This window comes from Equus caballus, chromosome 4 (assembly GCF_041296265.1).
Source record: "Equus caballus isolate H_3958 breed thoroughbred chromosome 4, TB-T2T, whole genome shotgun sequence".
NCBI classification, from domain to species: Eukaryota; Metazoa; Chordata; class Mammalia; order Perissodactyla; family Equidae; genus Equus; species Equus caballus.
In genome coordinates this window covers 111,109,525-111,131,132 of record NC_091687.1, presented here as the reverse complement: position 1 = coordinate 111,131,132, position 21,608 = coordinate 111,109,525, and the positions used below count along the sequence as shown (strand labels likewise).

The window sequence follows — 21,608 nt, the reverse complement described above, 5'->3', positions numbered from 1 at the left end:
GGGGACAATTAAGGACACTCTTATGCTCCTCAGGAAATCAGGGCTGATGTCTGTGCTGCTGCAGAGAAGCCGATGGTGCTGGGGGCTCGGGGAGCTGGGGCTAAAGTCACCCGCCCTCGCGGGCCACCTGGTCTCCCCAACACCTGCCGAGACTCGGGCTCTGGTGCTGGCAGCAGCTTGGTGGCACCTCACACAGGCTGTCTGGTGGTGACGCTGCGTGACACAGCAGCGCAGCTTCTGAGGGAGGTGGCTGCATCCCTGCCCTGAAGCCTCAGCGAGCTCCACGTCTCCACCGTCTTCAGAGGGATTCCGGGCCCAGGACTCATCCTCTTAAAAAGGAATTGCAGTCGACAGCACTGGCTGGACTGTCACTGTCTCCGGCCGGGAGAAGGCAGCGCGGCTGCCAGCAACACACGGTTTTAACTCGGTCACACCCTATCTGGGATGGTCCATGCCCGAGTCAGCGTGCATGCAGCTCCTAGCTCTCTTCGCTCCTCAAGTGGCGGACTGCGATGTTTGGGACTTGTCATAAAAGTAGGAACACCGTCTCCACTGATTTCTTCCTTACTCCCAAAGCAAAATGAGTTTGAGTTTTGTTTTGTCTTTTAACCTGGCGAGCTTGAAGCAGGCACAGTCTCGCTTCCAACGTCGCTTCCCTCTTAGCCCCTCCAGCCTCCTCTGCCTCCCCCCCCCCCCCCCCATTATACGAGCATCCTGGAAAACCGGATTGCTGATCAGAAATTCCTGTGTGTATATTTGCCAGATGAGGAGACAGGTCCATGGAAGGGAAGGCAGTCGCCCTACACAGCACCATTTGCACGTCCTCTGCCTCCATCATGGCTCACCTACCCTCGGTCCCACCCCTCAGAGCTCGGCCAGGACGGAAGCTGGTGCCACGGCCCCTCAAACGTCCATAGTTGAGAACGGTTTAACCCACCCCTCCTGGCTAGAAATGTGCATTTTATCCTGGGTTCTGAAGCTTCCACAGGAAGGAATAGATCTCTAATGGTCGGGGGTCAGGTGCCATGAAGCAGAAGGTGAGGAGGGCATCCATTTGGGGAAGGGCAGGCGTCTGGATTGGTTTTATTTAACACAAGCTTCTTTTATTTAACGTTTCAAAGGGGTGAGAGGCCCCCTGTCCTCACAGGCCCGTTCTCTGTCGTCCTTCCTGGGACAGCCTGGACACCCCGGGCTTAGTGGTTAAAGTCGGTGCAGACACCCGGCCCCAAATGACCAGCCTGGCCAGCTGTGAATGAGGGAAGATGAGAGTCCATTCGAGTCAACAAAGAAAATACACCAGTGGGACGCTCCTCCTGAGCTGGCTACCATGACTTTTATTCTGGTTTCCCTTTCTTGTTTTTAGATTTCAATTTTACGAAGTTGTAAATATAAGTTAACACAATGGCATGTTAACTCAAGTGCAGAAAGACACCCCAACAAAGAGGCCATTTCGGGCTGGGTCCTGAGGAGGAGCCCTCGCTGGCCCCAGAGTCTGTGCAGGCCCCACAGAGTGTGTGCGGTCAGGGCAGGAGCTCAAACGCCCCAAGGGGCTCTGGGTGACATGTCTCCTCCAACATACGTGCAGCTGCTGCTTTTGTGCCAAGAGGAATGTTAAGGAAAGACTTGGGCCTGTCCAGTACCGAGGTGCCATCGTAGGAAAACGCGTCCTTGGAAGATGCAAGTGGACAGGGCTCTGAGGAAGGTGCCCTCGCCAGGTCACTGTCCTCCACACTGCACCCTGAGGGCCCCTTCTGGGGTGGTTTTCCACACTGCCCACCTGGACGACAGTCGCCCCACAGTGTGCCCACCAGGCATGTGCTGAGGCTCTGGGCAATGGTCCACCAAGGGTGATGAGGGCTCCACTCTCCAGTGGGGACAGCGTCTGAGGCCACTGCTCCTGGATTGTCTGGCCAGGAAGGGACACAGGACTCAAATTGATCCCTGGAAACAGTAAAGTGCCTCCCTCCCACGGGGATTTGGGACGTATTTGGGAGAGGGGAAGTGCGTGAAATACTCAGTTCCTGCAGCCAAACTGCCCCTAACCCCCGGGATTCGGGGTCACAAGAGTCCATTTGCCGGGTCCTCGGCTTAGTCAAGTTATGTAACCTCTCCGGGCCTCACCTCGCTCATCTATAAATGGGATGATAATTGCTACGTATCCTGCAGGGCTGTCATGGAGATCAAATGCTTTCAGACTTGTAAAGCACACAGAACGACGCCCCGCACATGGCAGGGACTGTGTAAGTGTGAGCTGCTGCTGGCGTCGATATTAATATTAGCATTAGGATTCGTATTAACGTTAGCTATTAGCATTAGTGTTAGTGACTGCATCAACATTAGTATTAGCATTAGTTAGCATTGGCGTTGCCACTAATATTAGTATAGGCATTAGATATTACCATTAATATTAGCATTAGCCATTAGTATTAGCATTAGCATTAATGTTCACATTAGCTATTAGTATTAGTATCAGTTTCAGCATTAGCATTAATATTAGTATTAACATTAGTATTAATATTAGCATTAGCGTTAGTATCAGGATTAGCATTAGTTTAATATTTATATTAGTGTTAGTGTTAGCATTAGCATCAGGAGCAGGATTAGTATTAGCATTAGCTATTAGTTATTGGTGTTAGCACTAGCATACATATTAGTATCAGTATTAGTACCACTATTGGTATTAGTATTTAGCATTAATATTAGTATCAGTATCAGCATTAGCTACTGTATTAGCATTAGCTAGTAGCTGTTGGTGTTAGCATTAGCATAAATATTAGTATTAGTGTCAGTATCAGTATCACTGTGAGAATTGCTGTTGGTACCAGCCTCAGTCAGCATTAGCATCACAGCATCAGTACCAACATTAGCATCAGTATCGGTATGAGCATCGACATTGGTCTTGTTGCTCCAACACTGGCGTGTAGGGCGAGGCCCGCCTCGGCATGCGGAACTGGTGGAAGCGGGTCTGTTTCTGTGTGTTTCTTGAAGACGTGGGCTGTCCAGGCAACTGTGGCAGTGGGCAGGACGCCCAGTTGGGGCAGACGCCCAGATTCCATTTCCTGCAGGTCTCTACCCACAGGCTCACCTGCTGTGACGCCTACCTCTGTCCAACCTTCTCCTCTGTTCTCTCCACCTCCCACCCAGAACATTCTTCTGAAGGGCCTTCGAAGCTCCCCTGGGACCCGTGGTTATCGCACGAGCAGCCTCTGCAAGGTGGAGACCCAAATGTTTTCTTTCTGCCTCTGTCGGTGGCGGTCGGGCCTTCTCAAACCCCCTGCTCCCATCCGCAGGCCGAGTCCACTGCTGGTCTCCAGGCTCTCCCCGCTCCCTGAGGCCTGGGCCCTCGTGTGCGCTCTCCTGTGTGGCTGGAACCTCCCATAGCCCTCCGTCCAGGAGCCACCACTGCCAGCGGGGCAGAGGTGGGGGGCACGGCCATTTCCACGGGTCAGGTTGGGGACGCGGGTGCAGGCGGCCTTGCATGTCCGCCCCGCGTCCCCCTTTGCGCTGTGGCTGCAGCGCTGCTCCCTTGGTCGTTTGCATTCTGGTGCAGTCTGTAATCAGCGCGAGCTTCAGCGCCTCTCATTACGGCTCTTGAAGGGATTCTTCAGACTCAGCAAGAAGGGCCGCCTCCTCCCAGGCCAGCATCTGCTTCCTGCAGCTCAGGGAGCGCGCGTTTGCATCCGAGAGCGCGGCTGCTCCCAGCCGGCTGGACTCTCCCCTCACCTGACCCACAATGGCACCTGTCTGGGTCTGGGTGTCACGGAACATCAGAGCTGCATGGGGACGGGGGCACCATCGCCCGGTCCCTACCCCATCCTCCTTTATAATACGAGCCACGATCAGAGAATGGGGCTGGGGACAAGGGTGTGTCCTCATGTAACAACCCCCCATTTCCCCCAAAAGGGTCTCTAATGATTCAATTAAAAACACATCAAGAAATCTGTGTGTTGCGTGGTGCAGGTGTGCTTGTGTTTCCAGACAAGGGGAAATGTCCAGAATTGTCAGGTGAGACCTGAAATCTAGGCAGGACCCCAAACTGAGAGCCGCGGGTCTTACACAGTTTTCAGTCAGGGCCGTAGATTCAGTTCTGAATGTGCTAAGAGTCAAAACGGAAAAGGAGGATGGCGTTTCCCCAAGTTTGTCTTTTCTGTGCGCTAACCTCACAGCAGCTGCTCAGTAAAGAACAGGTTATCAAGCACCTGTCCTCGGTGCTTGGGACCCCAGCGAGGACACAGAGGCACGGCACACGACACCCTTGATGTCACCATATGATCACATATTTGGGTTGCTTCTTCCGGCGCCCACCAAGGAACCAGGACGTAGTGCAAGGAGTTCAGTAAAAGCAGTTCCACAAGGGGAAGAGAAGGTAGAAGGAGACAGCATTTGGTATTTGGGCTTCATAGGGGCATAAAAGTGAAAGATCTGGAACCACAGACGGGGTCAGGCCGCTTGTCCCAACCACAGTGGGCTGCAGTCAGACTTGGCCAGCAGCTGGGCCTCCAGTTGGTACCCAAAGAGCCTAGTTCCCCACATGCTTCCCGCTGCTGTCCCCTCCTTTCTCAAACCCACGCTCACCCCGTCCCACTTCTCTCTTCTCCACATCCCACCTAGACGACAGGACAAATACACAAATCACATTCCAGTTCTAGTTTCGTCCTTCCCACTGTGCACGTGAAAGGTGAACTGAAAAGCGTGGCTGGTGTTGTTGCCAGCGCTCGCAGCTGCCCTGACGCGATCGAGAAAGCACCTGTGGCTGTTCTCCTTGGGGTGTGATCTTCTCTCTCCTCCGCTGCCTCAGCTGGGAGTGGGAAGGGGCTGTGAGTGAGACTTCCCGGGGCGAGCTGCCGCAGGGAGCCTGGTTCCCATCAACCGGGAAACGTGCCTGTTGTCGGAGGCGGATCCCCAGAAAGTAAAGGCAGAGGAGCTTGAAGGGGCGCCACGAGCAGGCTGCCACAGCGTTCTCGACAGAGGTGACATTCATCTGGTGTGAGAGGCAGATGCTGGAAGAGTAAAGGGAGAGCAGTCATGAAAACTACGACTTCCGCATTGTCCCACCGCAGAGGCAGAATCTGCTTAAGGCACAGCGTCACTCAGAGACCTGTGCTAAATTTATAGAAAATATAGGACAGAGAAGGGTAGACTTGAAGGCCAGCTGCTTGGGATTCCTCTAAGGCGGGATGAGCAGCCGTAGCCAGCTCTTGATTCCGTCCGAACGATCACCGCTGTGCAGAGCAGTGGGGCAACCTGACTTAAAGGCAAGCTTGACTAGAATTCAGCCCCCGTTTGTTACTGTCTGTGGCGTGGTGATTCAGTTAGACTGCGTTAGTCCAGAATCTCTGACCAAGCACTCAACCAGAAGTGTGTCTACATAAGGCGTGTCGAGCCGGCTCGGTCTTCTTCACACCTGCATAGTATTTCACTGCGTGGCTAGAGCATAATTTACTTCACCTATTTCTTCTGCTGTTCTCAATCTTTTGCAATTAAAATCAGTGCTATGTTGAGTATATTTGTATATATGCCATTCTTATGTATAGGATAAATTCCTAGAAGTGGAATTGGTGAATTATATAAGAGAGTTTAATTTTTGTAGATATTACCAAGTTTTGGAAGCTGCATCACTGTGATGATAGAGCCTGTTTCTCCCACCTCCTGCCAACCTAATATGTGATCAAGCCCTTTGATCTTTGCCAAACTGACAGAGTTTTAAACATTATTTCATTATATCCTTTTTTTTTTTAGCTGTTGTTATTGTTTTTGGTGAAGAAGATTGGCCCTGAGCTAACATCTGTTGCCAATCCTCCTCTTTTTGCTTGAGGAAGATTATTGCTGAGCCAACGTCCGTGCCAGTTTTCCTCTATCTTGTATGTGGGATGTGGCCACAGCATGGCTTGATATGTGGTACATAGATCCGTGCCAGGGATCCAAACCTGCGAACCCCAGGCCACAGAATTGGAGTGTGCAAAATTAACAACTACGCCACTGGGCTGGCCCCCCCAAATTATTTCATTATACTCTTAATTTACATTTCCCTTATTCTGAGGACACCAAATGTCTTTTTACACGAATCAGAGGTATTTGGATTTCGTTTTCTGCATGCTTATAAACATTGGGCATTTTTTTCTATTGTACTTTTTTTCTTATTGATTTGAAAAAATTTTAGAGATCAAAACATCTCTTTTTCTATGATACATTCTGCAAATATTTTCTATTTTCCTAGTTTGCACTTGTCTTTTGACTATATTTATAACAGTTTTCCTTATAGAGATCATTTCTTTAAACTTGTTGAGTATAATTTATCAGTTTTTATGGCCTTTGAATTTTGTGTCATACTTAAAAGCCCTTCTGTACTCTAAGATTAAAAATAAGTATTCACTCTGTGTTTTCTTATAATGTTTTTGTAGTTTGGGTTTTACATGTAAAACTTTTATCGTTCCGGAATTCACATTTGTGTAAGGAGCGACAGGCTGTATCTTCTTTCTTTCCAGGTGGCAACCCCATTGTCCTGGCACTATGTACAAGATCGTCCATCTTTCCTTGCACTGATTTGAAAGTCTGCCTTTGTCCTACGTTAAGTTCTGTATGCACTGGGCTCTGTTAATGGACTGCCTCTTCTGTTACATTGATCTGTTTATCTAGTCACGTTCCAGTATGACACCGTTTTAATAATTGTAGCTTTATGGTGGGTTACAGCATCTGAAAGGATGAGTTCTCATTCATTTCTCTTCTGCAGAATAGTCTCAGTAATGTTTGCAAGTTTTCTTTTCTTTTTTAACATGAACTGAATCTGCCTGGAATTTTTTGCCCAACTTTTTGCTTTCAAGACTTCAAGTCGCCTTTTCAGTGCACCGTGGTGATGTTGTGCCATGTTGTATTCAGGATCTTTTCCTTTAAATATGGGAGTTTATCGTATTTGTTTTCTTGACCAATGAGCGTTTGATTATAGTGCTGATCCGTATTTCAGGTCAGGCCTTTGCCGTTTCTCGCTTCTTTGCTTTATTAATCTTTTACAATACATCATTGCTTGCTTAACCTTCATGTGCCCTTTCAGACTGCAGATTCAAGACTTGTTTTACTTTTGGGAAACTTTTAAAAATTACGTCTTGAAATATTTTTGCGTTCTGCTGTTTTACTCCTCTTCGGAGAGACCAGTGTGTGTGTGTCAAGAGGTCTCCTCTCTCTGTCTCTCGAATCTAAGGTCTGCCCGGATCCTTTTCCGCTCTGTGCAGTGCTCCTGTCTCGTCTTCACATCCCTGAGGCCTTCCTGCCTTTTTGGGACCCTCTCATCTCTGTGCTGTTCCCATGTGGCTTCCTGCCCATGATGGCTCTGTTTTCCGCTTCTCTCTCGTGTGAGTAATTCCAGCTCCTGACTCATGCTGACCGGGGTCTTTGCACTCATGACCACTAACTTCAGGTTGTGTCCTGTAGTCCTGTGGGGTCTTTGTAATCATCCCATCCTCCCACTGACCTTGAGACTATTACATCTTTTCTTCTTTCTCCTCAAACCCTCAACACCTATTCCCTCCTCTCCACTCCCAACACTGAATCCACCAGCCAAAGGGTCTCTGTACGCCCACAACCACCATCTCCTGGAGATCCGAGATAAACATGCTGCATTCCATCTATGTCAGCCCTCTGCCTGTACACTAATCCCTTCTCCCCTGCTCAAAGGCTGCACCACTGCCCCGTCTCTCTTCCCCATCATTTGTTACCTCTCTTAGGATCCTTTGCATTAGCATCGAGACAGGCTCTACTCTCCCGCTTCCTAACCAGTAGGTCCATTTACCCCACGAACCAAAGCTGCTGCCACTTTTCTCTGCTTTCACCTACAGCAAAACTCTGCAAAATGCTTTCCTACCCTTGTCTTATCTTCCTCTCCTCTCATTTTCTTTTAAGTCCCCTCTAATCAGCTTTCCATCTCTCTCCCATTCCAGGGAAACCGCTCATCCTCATGGCACCAATGGTCTCCAAACAGCTGAAGCCAGAGGTGGACTCTCAGTTCTCGCCTGACTCCAGTTGTCAGTGGTATTGGACCCAGTTACTCGCTGTCTCTTTCTTGAAACACATGTTCATCTGGCCTCCAGGGTACCACTCTCTCTGTGTTCCCAGCCCCCTTCGCTGGCTTTCCCTCTTGGGTTCCCTTGATGATCCTGTTCATCTCTTGGTCCTTAACAGTTGTCTTGTCGCAGCCCTCAGTCTTTGGTCCATTTCTCTCCTCTGTGTATCCATTCTCTTAGTGACCTCATTGGGTCTCATGGCTGTATTACTATGTGCTGAAGATGATCAACGTCACATCTCAAACCCATAAGTCCATCCCAAAGTCGAGAGCCACAAACTATGTGTGGGCCTGCGTCACCACCTGTGTGTCAACATGACAGAACAAGGCCTGACTGCCCTCACCGCCACCTCTTCCTCTTTCTGCCGCTTCCCCACTCAGAAATGGCAAGTCCATCCTTCCAGTTGCTCAGGCCCAAACCCTTAGAATTGTTCTTGACGTCAGTCTTCCATACCCCACGTGCAATCGGTCTGTAGTTCTTATCAGCTGTATCTTCAAAGGACATCCAGAACCCAATCACTCGCTGTCATTTCTGTTACTACCATCAGGCTCGCCCATCAGCCTTTCATACAAAACAATCATGTGTCCGATAACTCCAGTAAGTGATGTCTGGGCAGAGTTAATTATCTGCGAGCGCCTTCTGTTGTCTCTTGTTCACGGTGACTGACTTTCTGTGCATTTTTGGTTTTTGAGTATGAGCTCACATTTACTAGGATTTCATTTGTGGGGATTTTCTGAGGCCTGCCTTGAAGCTCAGTCTCTCCAGAGAGGATTTCCATCTGCTTCTTCCAGTGCCTGGGTGTCCTGCTAAGCCCAGGTCACCATCAACCAAAATCTTGGCCTGAAACGTCATGGGCCACCAGGCAATGTGAATTTGATGTACAAACCTGAGGATGTGTGAAGGATGGCTTTTGGTTTTGAAAACTCATGGGTGATATTGTTGCCACTTTCTCTTAAGATGGAAAGTGCTCAGTCACTTGGGAGGTATTTTTCCTAATTCATCTAAAGTCACTTGGTAAGGACAAGAAAAGTTTATGGAGGGAGTTCCTCTTAAATCCCCTGCCTAGGCATGACCTTGAACTTTGTCCCCTGTCCTCCATGCCTTAAGTGGCCATGGGAACCAGGGTCAAGTTCCCCCGGTTTATCAAATCCCTCCAAAGCAGAATTGGCTTCTGTCGTATTCTTACTTCTCTGACAGTCTTGAAAAACCAATAATCAATGTCCACTATCCCCATCACTGGACCCTCTGGTCTGCTGGGGTCCCTCCTCCCCTGCTTCCTCTGCTGGCTCTGTAGAGCCGTTTTCAGAGCTGCAATGGGCTCTTCTAGATGCTGAGCTGGCCATGTCTGGATCCTGTAACGCTGTCTCCTCTTTTATTTCCTATTAATCCAACCCCTTGAGTTAGATCTTGTCTCCTAATTCTTCCAGGTTTCTCTCTATCACCACCCATGAGCAGAGCATCATGCTTCACGCAAACCCTGAGTTACAGCGAAGAAAACTTGAACTTCAGTTCTCAGTGACGTAAGCCAGCGTGAGCCAAGCTCTGTGATAGATGAGCTCAACCACAGAGAGTGGGGAAGACGGGGCTTCGTAATCTTGAATGGAGCTCCAGCGAGGGCCTGCTGGGGGATCCTTTGCACAGATTTACCCATACTCACTGAATTTCAGAAAACACAAGGAGTGGCTAAGGAGTATCCTGTGTAAACACCCAGGAACAGTGGGCCTCTGGCTGGTCCTTTCAAATGGAAACCAGAATAAAAAGGAAGAGGCGTCAATCCCGTGTGGCGTCCTCAGGGGTTCCTTTAGTATTTATAACTCTCGCCTCCCAGTTGCCTGTTCTTTTCCACGGCTTCTTCGGAAGATAGTTGAAGAAAGAGAAGATATTGATCATCATTTTAAAAGAGATAAGGCAAAAAATGAAAAGAAAAATAGAAAGAACCGTATTTAAAAGGCTGGGCATATTCGGAAGCTGTGAGTCTCTTTTGTCCTTTGGGGGATGGCCTTGCGAAATTTAGATTGTGTGGAACACGTTCCGCTCTTGGCGGGCCTCTAAGGATTGCTCTGTCTAGACAACTGTATATATATATTATTGGAGTTCCTTTTTCACACCCTGAAAATAAGTAAGCAAAAGACTTGTTGTTATTATTATTTTTGCGTTTTTTTTAGTGACTTTCTCAGACATAGCTCATAGGCAGCTTGAAGTTTTGTGTTATGCACATGAGGAAATAAGTGGTCGTATCCAGCTGTTGCCACCTTCTGCTCCAGCTCCTCCTCCCAGCTGGGGTACCTCTGCCATCCAGCTGGACCATGAGGGCCCTGGCAAGGGAGCCCCGGGACTAGAAAAAGGGGGTCACTTTCAGAGATCCCAGGCGAGACCCCCTCCCAGTGAGTTCACGAGGCAGACTGACTTTCTTCAGTGTCCTTCCATTGACTCTCTCTTAGCCTTGCTCTGCCCTCTTGGTCCATCTCCTGCCTTCTTAGGGACATACCTTTGTCATGTATCATACTGACCAATATTTTCTTAATATTCTACGTGAGTATCTAAGCCTTTGTCAGAATCCATGATGGCTGTAAGAGGATTGAGCTGAGCTGCTTCTCCTTTCTTAGACTCTGACGGTATAAAGAAGAAACAGAGTGATATATTTACAAGTCCCGGGTAAAGCAGAGGATTCTGAGAAATCGAATCCTCATAAACTGTATAATCAGCACTCTTTTCACCGTATAAAAGATTGGGCAACCTATTAACAAGTATGAATGCAAGAGAAATGTCTTGGTTTCAACATGGATAGTCTCCTTTTGGTCAATATATGAAAATTAGTGTCCAATATTTATAAGTGAACACATCACTCTTATGCTTAGAAGTTCCTCCCTCTGAAAAATAATTGTGGTGAAAAACGTAAAGATTCTTTACAGTCATGAGTTTTTGTTGTTTGAGTGGATTAATGATCTATTACAATGCAACAAATTACCATCAACTTCATGGCTGAGAGAACAACCGTTGGTACCTCGGTTTCTGTGGGTCAGGAATCCGGGCGTGGTCTGGTGGGTCTCCTGTTTCCACGCCTCACAAGGCTACAGTCAAGGTGTTGTCTGGCTGTGTCTCATCTGAAGGTTCAGCTGGGGCAGGGTCCACTTCGTGCTCACTCACATGGTTGTTGGTGGGGTCAGTCCCTGCAGGGTTGTTGGCTGGAGACAGCCTTTAGTTCTTGGCCATGAGGCTTCTCCAACATAGCAGCTTGCTTCATCCGCAAATGCTGGCCAAGAAGTCAACACAAGAGAATGCCTCCAAGACAGAAGGCAGAGTGCCTTGTAACCTAATCACAGAAGTGACCTCCCATCAATTTTGCTTTACTTATTTATCAAAAGCCAGTTCCTAGGTGCAGCCCACCTCGAAGGGAGGAGATTCCACAAGGGCGTGAGCGGGAGGTGGGGCTCTTGAAGACCATCTGTGAAAGCTGGCCAGGACTGCCTGCACCTCACCTTCAGAGGAAGCGGGAGCACGGCCACACTCCCTTGTTGCCCAACGGTCCTCACCCGGCCTTTGCAGAGACATGCTGCCTGCGCCTGTGCTTGTGTCTGAACCCTCCCGGGAGGGCAGACGCACTCTGGGGCTTTCCCTTCGAGCCTCTTTCTGTCCAGAGGTGGGTTGGAAGGCAGCAAGAAAAGAGGAAGGTATGACTCCAGCCTCAAAAGGAGCCTGGGAATGCTTTGTCATGGTCAGAGATAGATGCTAAGGGTCTGGAGACAGATGCTACCAGCCTTGGCGCATAGCGGGGGACTTTACGTACCGTGATAATCCCGTAAAACCCCGTGTCTTTAATTATCCAGCCCGCAGAAACTCTTAAAATGGATGATTAAGTGAGAGATAATGAATGACTTTCCAGGCAAACCTGCACATTTGCCAGTGGAAATCATCGGCTAGAAAGTTGCCTGAGCGCTGGGGCTGGCCAGAGAGTCTGTCTCCTAATCTTCCAGAAGGCGTGGGAGCCCCCCGTTTCTGAGATACCCAGGTGTCTCTCCTGTCTGCTTCCCGCCAGCCCTGAGCACCGCCGTTTGGCTCCATAGGTTGGCCTCGCCCGGGAAGGGCGTCAACACCTCCGCAGTTCCAAGCCGAGGTAGTCACCGCTCTGCCCGGGGGGTGGAAATGGAAGGACTGTTAGTGAGTGCACACCAGGGAGCAAAGGCCAGAGGTCACAGGGCTTGTCAGGGGAGCAGCTCATTTCCTACAACCCAGAAAACACCTAAAGCAAATTTTTTCAGTGATAATAACTTTGCTTTGGACTTTAAGCGTGTGCTTTCCCCTGTGAAAAGCTTGGCCTACTTCTCTGCTTCTCATCCAATGGAAACAATTATGTGTGTGTGAGAGAGAGAGAGAGACATAGAGAGAGAGAGGGAAGAAAAGAGAATAAAAAGTGAGACTACGAAAGGAAATGGTTGTTGTCAACCTGGGCTGTCCTGTCTCAGAATCGGCGCCCTGATGGCATCCACGAGAACTCAGTGTCCTGCAGACGGTGCTGGAGCACTGGCGCATCTTCTGTGACCAGCTGGCTCCAAAGCAGACGGCGGGCACGACACAGCGAGCATATCACGGTTACAGTGAAACACAAATGCACCACTCATCGGAAAAACTGGTGGGTCCACATGTCTGTTTTCAGGAGAAGCATTTATTTATTTGTTATTCATAGATATCATCTGACATGGGGCCTCTTACTACACAGAAGGCAAGAAAAGCTTTCCACTAAGCGCCCCAAATCAACAAATCGCACTTTGATAAGCATTTGTCCCCCGTGAGATGTTGAGCAGACTGATCGCTGGTTTGGTCGTGTGACTTTCTGAGTTACGCTATCACTTTGTGGTTCATCAACAGACAGTCAGTGGTCATTGCCTTACAGACTTCAGTTGTGATTACATTTTTAGTATATCCTAAGTTAAGGTTTACTCAAAACCTTCGTTCTGTCTTTGAAAAGTCCCATTGCAATTGGCTGACCTACCCTCTCTGTGTAGTTAAAACTGGCCAAATGCTTCACCTCTCAGGCTGTAACTAGAGCCTGTGTGGGGTGGTTCTCTTGGTCAGTTGCTGGTCTTTTATAGGATGGGCATCTGGTTCTTCCGCTGTCCGATCTCAGCATTCCCCATCCTCTCAGCTAGCTAGGACGACCCTGGCCTCCACTCTCACCCCAGGCTCCCATCTCCAGCACTTAACCCACTCTTCATGCAGAGGAAAATGGTGCGTGTGCGCAGTAAGGCTGCCGTGATGCAGAGAACAGGGGGGCACTCTGATCTCCTGTGCTTTCTCTTTCCTGTTCACACGTCACAACTTGCCTGCTGAAAATCAAGACGAAGCCTGAGCCAAAGGGATAATTTAGGGTCAACCAAGTAAGTGGTGGCATCCACTGTGTGGGCCGGGGCAGGGAGGTGATGCTGGTCTTTGAATGGAGGTGAGAATTGAGCCTATCCCTCCCCAGTCACCTAGCAGGCACCGAGCATTTATTACCTGCAAGGCACTGTGCCTTGTGGCCAGAGACACAAAAGATAAGTCTCTACCCTCAAGAGGATTCTGGTCATCAGGGAGCAGACACACGCACGCAGTCACCTGTAATGGTAAAGGTGTTATTGGGAACGTCACCGTCCTTCAGGCAGGCCTGTCTCTGGGATGATATCACACAGAACGCATCACCTAGCCAGGTACATTCGTTTCCTAGAGTTGCCGTAACCAAGGACCACTGACTGGGCAGCTTAAACCACAGAAGCTGATCATCTCCCGGTTCTGGAAGCTGGAAGTCCAGGATCAAGGTGTAGGCAGGCTCAGTTCCTCCTGAGGCTTCTCTCCTGGGCGTGTAGACGGCCGTCACCTCCCTGTGTCCTTACATGGTCGTCTGCATGTGTGTGTCTGTGTCCTGAGCTCCTCCTTATAAGGACAGTCAACTTGGATCAGAGCCCACACTAATGGCCTCGTTTTACCTTCGTCGCCTCTGTAAAGACCCCGTCTCCAAACACAGCCACATTCTGAGCTACCAGGGGTTAGGACTCAACATATGAACTTGAGGGGGACATGCTTCAGCCCATAACACCAGTTTTTTTTTTAAGAATGGTAGATTTCTATAGGCAGGGAGGAGAAAGTAATGTTTCTGGAGCAACAGGAGCAAAGCGAAAAGGATGGGATGAGGCAGGATGTGTTTGAGGGGGCAAGGGCAGTGGCCGGCAAGCGGGGCTGCCCGGCTCAGAACCCAAACCCTCCAGCTTCCCTCCCATCTCCGGGAGGAGGAGCCTCCTGCGCCCTCTGATAAGGAGAGGAGGTTTTCTTTTGCAACCAAGGCGTCTTTTAGAAGAAAGCCTTAATAAATAGGTTCAACATGGTCTGATACCCATTTATAAGAAGATACTAAAACAAAAATTAAAGGTAAGACATCTATTATATCAACATGTAATCTGTTTGCAACTCAGGCTAATGACAGTCTTTCAACCTGTCATTTTTAGGCCAAAGGCAATACCAACATTAAAAAGGGGAAAATGATCAATCCAGGTGTTTCCTTTAACAGGACGGTCCCGGCATTTCAAAGCTGTTTAGAGAACGCATAAACCGTCCACTCCACAGACGCAGCTAACGCAGAGAACTCCAGCAGCACTTTCATGAACTTAGCAACTTTCTGCCTGCGCCACAAGTCCTTCCATTTCATCCTTCTCTGAGCGCTAAAATGGCTTTTATGTTTAAAACATTGTGTGCTAACAGCTCACAGCTTCAAGAGGTTATGCTCCTCCGGAAAGCAGACAAACACATATATTTTGGGGGCCGTGGGCCAGCCCCCTGGTGGGAGAAAGGTATCAGTGTGCTCGTGTCTGTGCTCCGGGCCCCTCTCCACAGCAGTGCCTTCTCCGCCATCCTAACCCCAGAGCTGTTTCATAAGCATAGTTGTTATACACGCTGTGGGTGTCGTTAAAGATGCCATGTGTGTGCGTGTGTCTATGAATTCTAGGTTATCGGCCTCAATTTTCCAGCAATTGAAATGGCTGAGATTAAAATGTCAAAGCTCCAATCTGATGAGTTGTTCTCAATGGCACACATCACTTGTCTGTTTTGACAGCCTTTAGCTGTTAATAGTGATTAATGGAAAGCCTCGCAGAAGTGGAAGTGTCTCAATTTTATCCCATTCTTTGGGGCTAAGAGCCCCAGCATATGACAATTTTAACATTTGGCTCCCAGGGGAGCATCACCAATCCTAATATTGTTAGTGTTGTGGTGAAGTCCACGAAATTCGTGCTCATAGTGGAGGAACTGGTCCCCAAAGGGCGGGGTAGAGAAGAACCTGATTCGTCTGTCTCCATACTGTGACCCCCACCCACACCCTGAAGACTTTAGCGTTTGAGGGGAGGAGGGGGGAGCAGCAGAGGGGAGGGTGGGAGCGACAAGGGGCGGGAGAGGGTCTGTGAGAGGCAGCAGGAGACAAAAGGAGGCGAGGAAGGAAACGCCCGAAATAAGAAAATGACGCCAGTTGAGTATTTGGAAATCAGTTCTGAACAGAAGTGAACTCCTGAACTTGAATGCAAATTAGATCAAGATCCTGGGGCAGCCTGTCATATTCCTCTGGGGTCACTTGTCCCTTCACATTCGTGCCTTTCTCAGCAAAACTGAGTTCCCATGGAGCCCCCACTCCCACCCGGTGCAGAGCTATCCTCACAGTGCCCCAAAAGATGCTTCCCTTCCTAACGTCTGAGTCCGCGCCCGCAGAAACAGCAGGCAGCATTTGAGACAACTCTGCTAGGGTGCTTTTTCCCCGATATTCCTCAGTCTTCTCTCCTTTTACGTCTACTACACAAAAGATCTCAGGAAAAAAGCCTAGAAAGATGTGAGGACATCGCTTCTGTTTTCCCTGGTGCCTGCTGGAGCTTGGATCAGGAGAGGTGTGAGCTGCTGCAGCTGCAGCTGGGGACCCAACAGCGAGGAGGGAGGAGGCAGAGGCCTCAGGGGCCGGGAGAACACACAGGGAAGTCACGCCGCAGACCACAGCAGTCACAGTTTACAAAGAAACGATTGAAAAACAAACTCACTCCAGTTCAGCTGCTCTGGCGGAGGAACGGGTCCTGAGAGCCGACCCTTCCAAGGCCCGTGGTGGCAGGTGCTGCTGTCGTCCGTCCTTGGGACTCACGAATGTAAGTAGGTCTAGTGCTTAAAGAAAAGATGAGAGAGCTTCCGGAACACTCTGTGCTCTGCTATTGAAAAAGATGAACAGAATGGAGTAAATAAAGGACGCTGAAATAAAAGGATTCTAAGGAGGAGATGTAAAAGTCAGCATTAGCTGGGACTTCAGAACAAATGAAACCAAGGGAAACTAGGAGGGTCAGACGTCCCAGCTGTGTTCTGTTGGGACAAGCTCTGTTCACGGCAGGGGCTCTCTCAGGAGGAAGCTGAAGTCGCTCAGACTCGCTGTGGAGTGGGGAGAACTCCCAGGAACGAAAACGGGAGCTTTGAGACTCCTGTTGAGGGGGAATCGCTGTGTGTAGACCAAGCAGGGGGCGGGGACTGCGCTGCTTCCGGGGCATGTTCCTGGGATGGACCGGAACAGATCCAGCCCCTGACACCTGCGCTTCTGCTGACGCGCAGACGGCAAAGCACCGCCAAAGCAGCCCGAGCTGCATCCAGGGACCCTGGAGCCCTGGGTGGCCTCAGCAGAAAGAGCTCATTTCTCAGGGACTTAAATGTGAGTACCCACGAGGACTTGCGACAAGCTGGGCGTTCGGAGTAGGGCGAGCCTCGGTTTGACCTTGAGCAAGCTAACTCTCCAGATTCAGTTTTCCATTTTGAAAATGGGGATAATAATAGCCATCACCCAGAGGTGCTGAAAGGACCCGATCAGACGATGTAGGTGAAACCTTATGCAGGCTAAAATAGCATTTGCTCAATTTGTAGTAACTGAAATTTGAGGATAAAAGAGAAGAAATATCCAGAAAAATTATAAAATCAGATATACTGATTTGCCACAAAATCCTACCTTTCGAACACTTAAGTTGGAGAATGTTTATCAAATATGTAAATCATTCAAATTTAACATGTTGCATATTTAATCTATCCTCAACAAGATTACAAGTGTGTTAGAGAATTCCATGTCTTTATGCACCAACTCCACTTTAAGCAATTTGTGCTAAGGAAATAATCAGAGATACGCCAAGCGATTGATGAACAGCTTGCTCATTGCAGATTGATTAGTGCCGTGTAATGATTAGAGACAATCGACGTGTCCAACAATAAGGGCTCCATTAAAAAACTGTGATATATCTCTAAAACAGAATAATATACACATTCATGCAAGCAAGAATATTTAATGATGCTAGAAAATATTTACAGAATATTATCAAGTAATCAGTGTATTGTATAAGATATCTATTATACGATTTCTGTGCTCATGCTTCAGAGAGAGAGAGAAAGAACCAGGGAACTCTGGAAAAATATACCACAGTACAGACGGAGCTATCTCTAATGGGATATTGTGGATCATTTTTATTTCTCTATTTAAACTTTTCTCGATTTCTGAAATTTCCTATTAGAAATAGAGGGAAACTGTTCAAACATCCCAGGAGGCTTTAACGATGGCTAAAATGTAACAAGAAGAAATGGAACCTGAGGCCATACTGTTTTCTGCAGTTGGCTCCGAAAAATATTTAACTCTGTTAAAAAAAAAAAAAAAGAAAAATTAATTAAAAAATTATTTTGCCAGATATTTTATTTTAGTGGTCTGTGACCTCAATATGAGTTATGAACAAGAGTTAAATTCTCCAACAATATCTCTTTAAAATTCTATTTTCTATTATTCATTTTGTAAGACCAAGGCGGTTCAGAACATGTCTAAAGAATTGTGTTGGTTCTGGTTACCACACCGTAAGGGGATTGTTGATAGCTAGACTGGACCAGATGGAGAAGCCAAGATGGTGGAGATTTTGGAAACCATGCCGGGGAAATAGTTGGCAGATGTGTGCTCAGAGAATTCGTGGTGGGTGTGAAATGTACCTCTAGAGGTTGGAAGGCTGTCATTGGTTAAAGGTTGGGCTTCTTAGGTGCGGCTCCAGAGGGGAGACCCAGAACCAAGGGTGAAAGGCAAGAGGAAGGCAGAGTTTGCTCAGAGGAAAGACGGATTCCTAAGCACAGACTGTCAGGGAAATGGTGGGGGCCAGCTGGGGGCGCTCAGGAGCAGCCGGATGCCAACCTTCCAGGGAGAAAGGGTTTGGACCCCTCGCCAAGAGGTGTGTGATTGCTTCTCAGGCTACACTCCTTATTCCCTATGTCCATTAGCATCTAGACCCTTTATCAACTTTGCCACATCAAATGGACGGGCTGTTTTACCAACGCACTTGTTTCCCAAGCTTCGATGCTCAACTGATGGCTGCTTAGCTGTGTAGACACACCTGTAGGAGGACAGAAATATTGAAAAGACAACCATGCTATAGCGTTTAGACAGAAGGTCCTTACTGTCCAAGGTCAATCCATCCTGGGAATGGGCCACTTGGAATGAATTCAGTTAAGGCAGAAGCCAAACCTGTTTGGTAAATAGTAAAAAAGGAATTGATTGACAATCTGTCTAGAAAAAATATAAAACTAATAATACAAAAATGCATATTCTTCTTTTCTAGCTAATAAAAAAGGCTGTAATTGTAATTATATGCTACTCTTAAAAATAATAAACGAATTGGGTGTTGATTATGTCATAATCTTCCTGACAAAGTTGTATAACAGCGTGATGTGACATCTACTTCACGTTTGACTTTCATAACACCATCAAAAGAGAATCACTTTTTTAACATCCAAAAAAATTAAGAGCAACATCAGTTTTCCCAGAGATTCTTTTAGAACCTTATATTCCAATCTTTCTCTTTCAAAGGCATGTTTTGTCACCATCTTTTAGTTTTCTCCTCTGCAGTTCTTAATCGGTTAAACTCTGCTGTGTCCTCGTTTGAGAAGTGTGTTGATTTGCTTTTGAGGAGGATAGCTCACCTACACCCATTTCACCGAGTTGAAACCCACCATTTGTGTCATATTTTCAGCATTTGCCCCATCTTCTTGGATGTTTGCAATGTCAGACCGGCACTGACCAATGGCCAGGGAAGGTTTGGCCTTGTGGGCTGAGAAATGGAGACTGAGGCTTCAGCTCATTACTGGTCTGTTAATCCTTTGATGATTCCCTTTTCTGTCTGAAATCTTACAGCTGAAGGAGCTCAGATGCTGAGCTTGAGGGAGGAGACCTCCAAGGGACTCAGAGATAGACAGAAACTTACTATGAAGGAAGCCCGTTCTGTCGACGGGGACGACAAAAACAGCGTCCAGTGGAGGTTCACTCTTCTGTGCTTGAAACCCTTGGGGCCAGATGTGTTTCAGAATTCAGAGGGTTCAGGTTTGCAAAGGTAATAAAGTGCACATACTGAATATTATGCAACAAACCCAAGAGACGCAGAGATGTACCCCGGAATCAAGCACATGAGCACTTCCGCAATGAAACATGAATATTCACATTGAATGGAATAAATGAGACTAAAAATAGCCTCCTGTCAGTTCAGGACAGGATTTGATGCCAAGTGAGCAAGAAAAATGTTTGGTGTTTCGGGCGTTTGGGGTTTGAAGTTTGGCTTGGGGGTAAGGGACCGTGACCATACTGTATATTGCATCTGAGGGCATCAAGGTGAGAGGACTCTGTGGCCCATTCATATTTATGCAGCTGGTGGTGGAGCTTGCATCTGAACCCTGGTCTTCTGTCGGCAAAGGCCAGGCCATTCACAGCCTGGTGGTAGGCACTCAAGAGAGCTCTGGAGAGCCACGGTGAAGAGCCAAGCACAGCTGTAGCTTTGGGAAATGTGACCAATGAGGGAAAAGGCCTTTATGTGCTTATCTTAGCAATTCAACAAATTCTGAACTCCTCTAATCTGAAAATGTTTCTTAATCTCCTGATTTTTCCATGGGGCTTAGCATAAAACGTTGAGCTAAGGTGTGGGTTATCAATAAGTATTTCCAGAATGAATAATAGCTGAGTTTTACTAGTTGGGAGAGAAAGGCAAAGGGGAGTTTTAATGCAGAGTGCTTCCTAACTGAGAATAGAGACCAGTGACCGCCATGTGTATAGGGTTACAGCAGAATAGCAGAGAACCGAACTATGAGGGTTGTAAATCAACAGAAATTCTCTATTTTTTTAAGGAGTTGTTGAAGATTTAAAGGGGTTGTGAGTCAGACCCTCATGTCTCCCCTCTCAGAAGGGCCTTCTTAGACTTCAGGCCCAAACAGTCAGAGAGAAGAAACTGGAAAACAAAGATCAACCCCCCAGGAAGCATTTGTCCATGACTAGGAGGTGCTCAGAGATCTTCCCTCCGCCCTTAGAAACAGGCCACAGGGGGCTGCTGAGCCAGCCAGCGTTAGAGAGGTCGGGGAGACGGAGGGGTCCCTTATTTGGTTTATTTGCTAGTCTTCATGGTGTAAATATTCTCACCGTGACCAATTTCAAGCTACTGAAGGTTTAGCCACAAGCTTCCTACATTCCTGAACGCTTTTCAGTCAGCTCTCTCAAGCCCATGTGAGCCAGAGTCTCCACTGGGACCTCTCCAGAAAGTCTTGAGTTTAAGGAGGTACTGACTGAATCCAGAAAACACAGGCGAGCCGTCCCCGAAGCCACCAGTTCCTCTCTTAGGTTTAAAGGCTACACGCACATAATGTCTGAGTGAATGTGGTGACAAAACTTGTTCTAGCAAAAATGACCCTGAATTTTCAATCTTTGGTCAACACTGAATAAATGCATATTAAGTGAAAGAATGAATAAACACCAACAGTGGTAAGGTCACACAAATCCCACCTTGCGTTTTCATAGATCTTTATTTTTTAAAGCATTTGTACAGTTGTTAGACCATGCGACACCCTAACAGCTCTATGAAATGGATGGAGCAGTTATTCGTTATAATCCTTTGCAGATAAGAAAATCTAGACAGAAAGAGTGAATGACTTGACTAAGATCTCACAGCTAACGAACTCCGGAGTCAGAGCATGGACATCAGGCTTTCCATCTACTGGTCCTTCCCTGGACCTCCCCACAACCACCCCAGTAAGTCATTCTCAAGACTGAGCATCATCTGAATTTTAACCAGAAAAACCCTTTTACCGTCAAAACAAATACTTTCTGAGACCCTCCAGATTGACACCGATTTCATGCCTGTGTGACTTTCCTGAAACAAAGAAGCGTTGGTGTTGGTGAACCTCAGCTGCAGAACTGGGCATCTGTATTTCACAAGATGTTTCAGACCCACATTCTTCCACCCCTCTGCCGCCCCTCAGTGACCCACCATCAGCGGCTGGAATGAGAGTGTTGTTCACGCTCTCCAGCTTCTGCTCACGCAATAACCTCTGGCCACGCCACACATTCCAAACCCTGGAGAGGGTAGCAGGGAGGGGCTGGCTTATCCTGCCAAACCCCAACCCCAGAATCCCCCTTCCCTCCCTACAGAACTCACATCCATCCCCACTTAATCGCTTTTAGGCCCCAGTAGCCAGCTCGAGGCTTTCCTCAAACATTCTGCCCGCTATTCCCAGGGT

General features: G+C 47.9%; 1 long non-coding RNA gene across 1 annotated transcript; it reads right to left on the bottom strand.

The window, feature by feature from the left end:
- Nucleotides 1-1,081: 1,081 nt before the first annotated feature.
- LOC138923862 (uncharacterized) lies at nt 1,082-16,575 on the bottom strand. Its single transcript, XR_011438066.1, has 2 exons — nt 16,100-16,575; nt 1,082-5,000 (listed from the first exon to the last, which is right to left on the bottom strand). It is a non-coding gene; the product is annotated as an uncharacterized lncRNA (long non-coding RNA).
- Between the last annotated feature and the right edge of the window lie 5,033 nt (nt 16,576-21,608).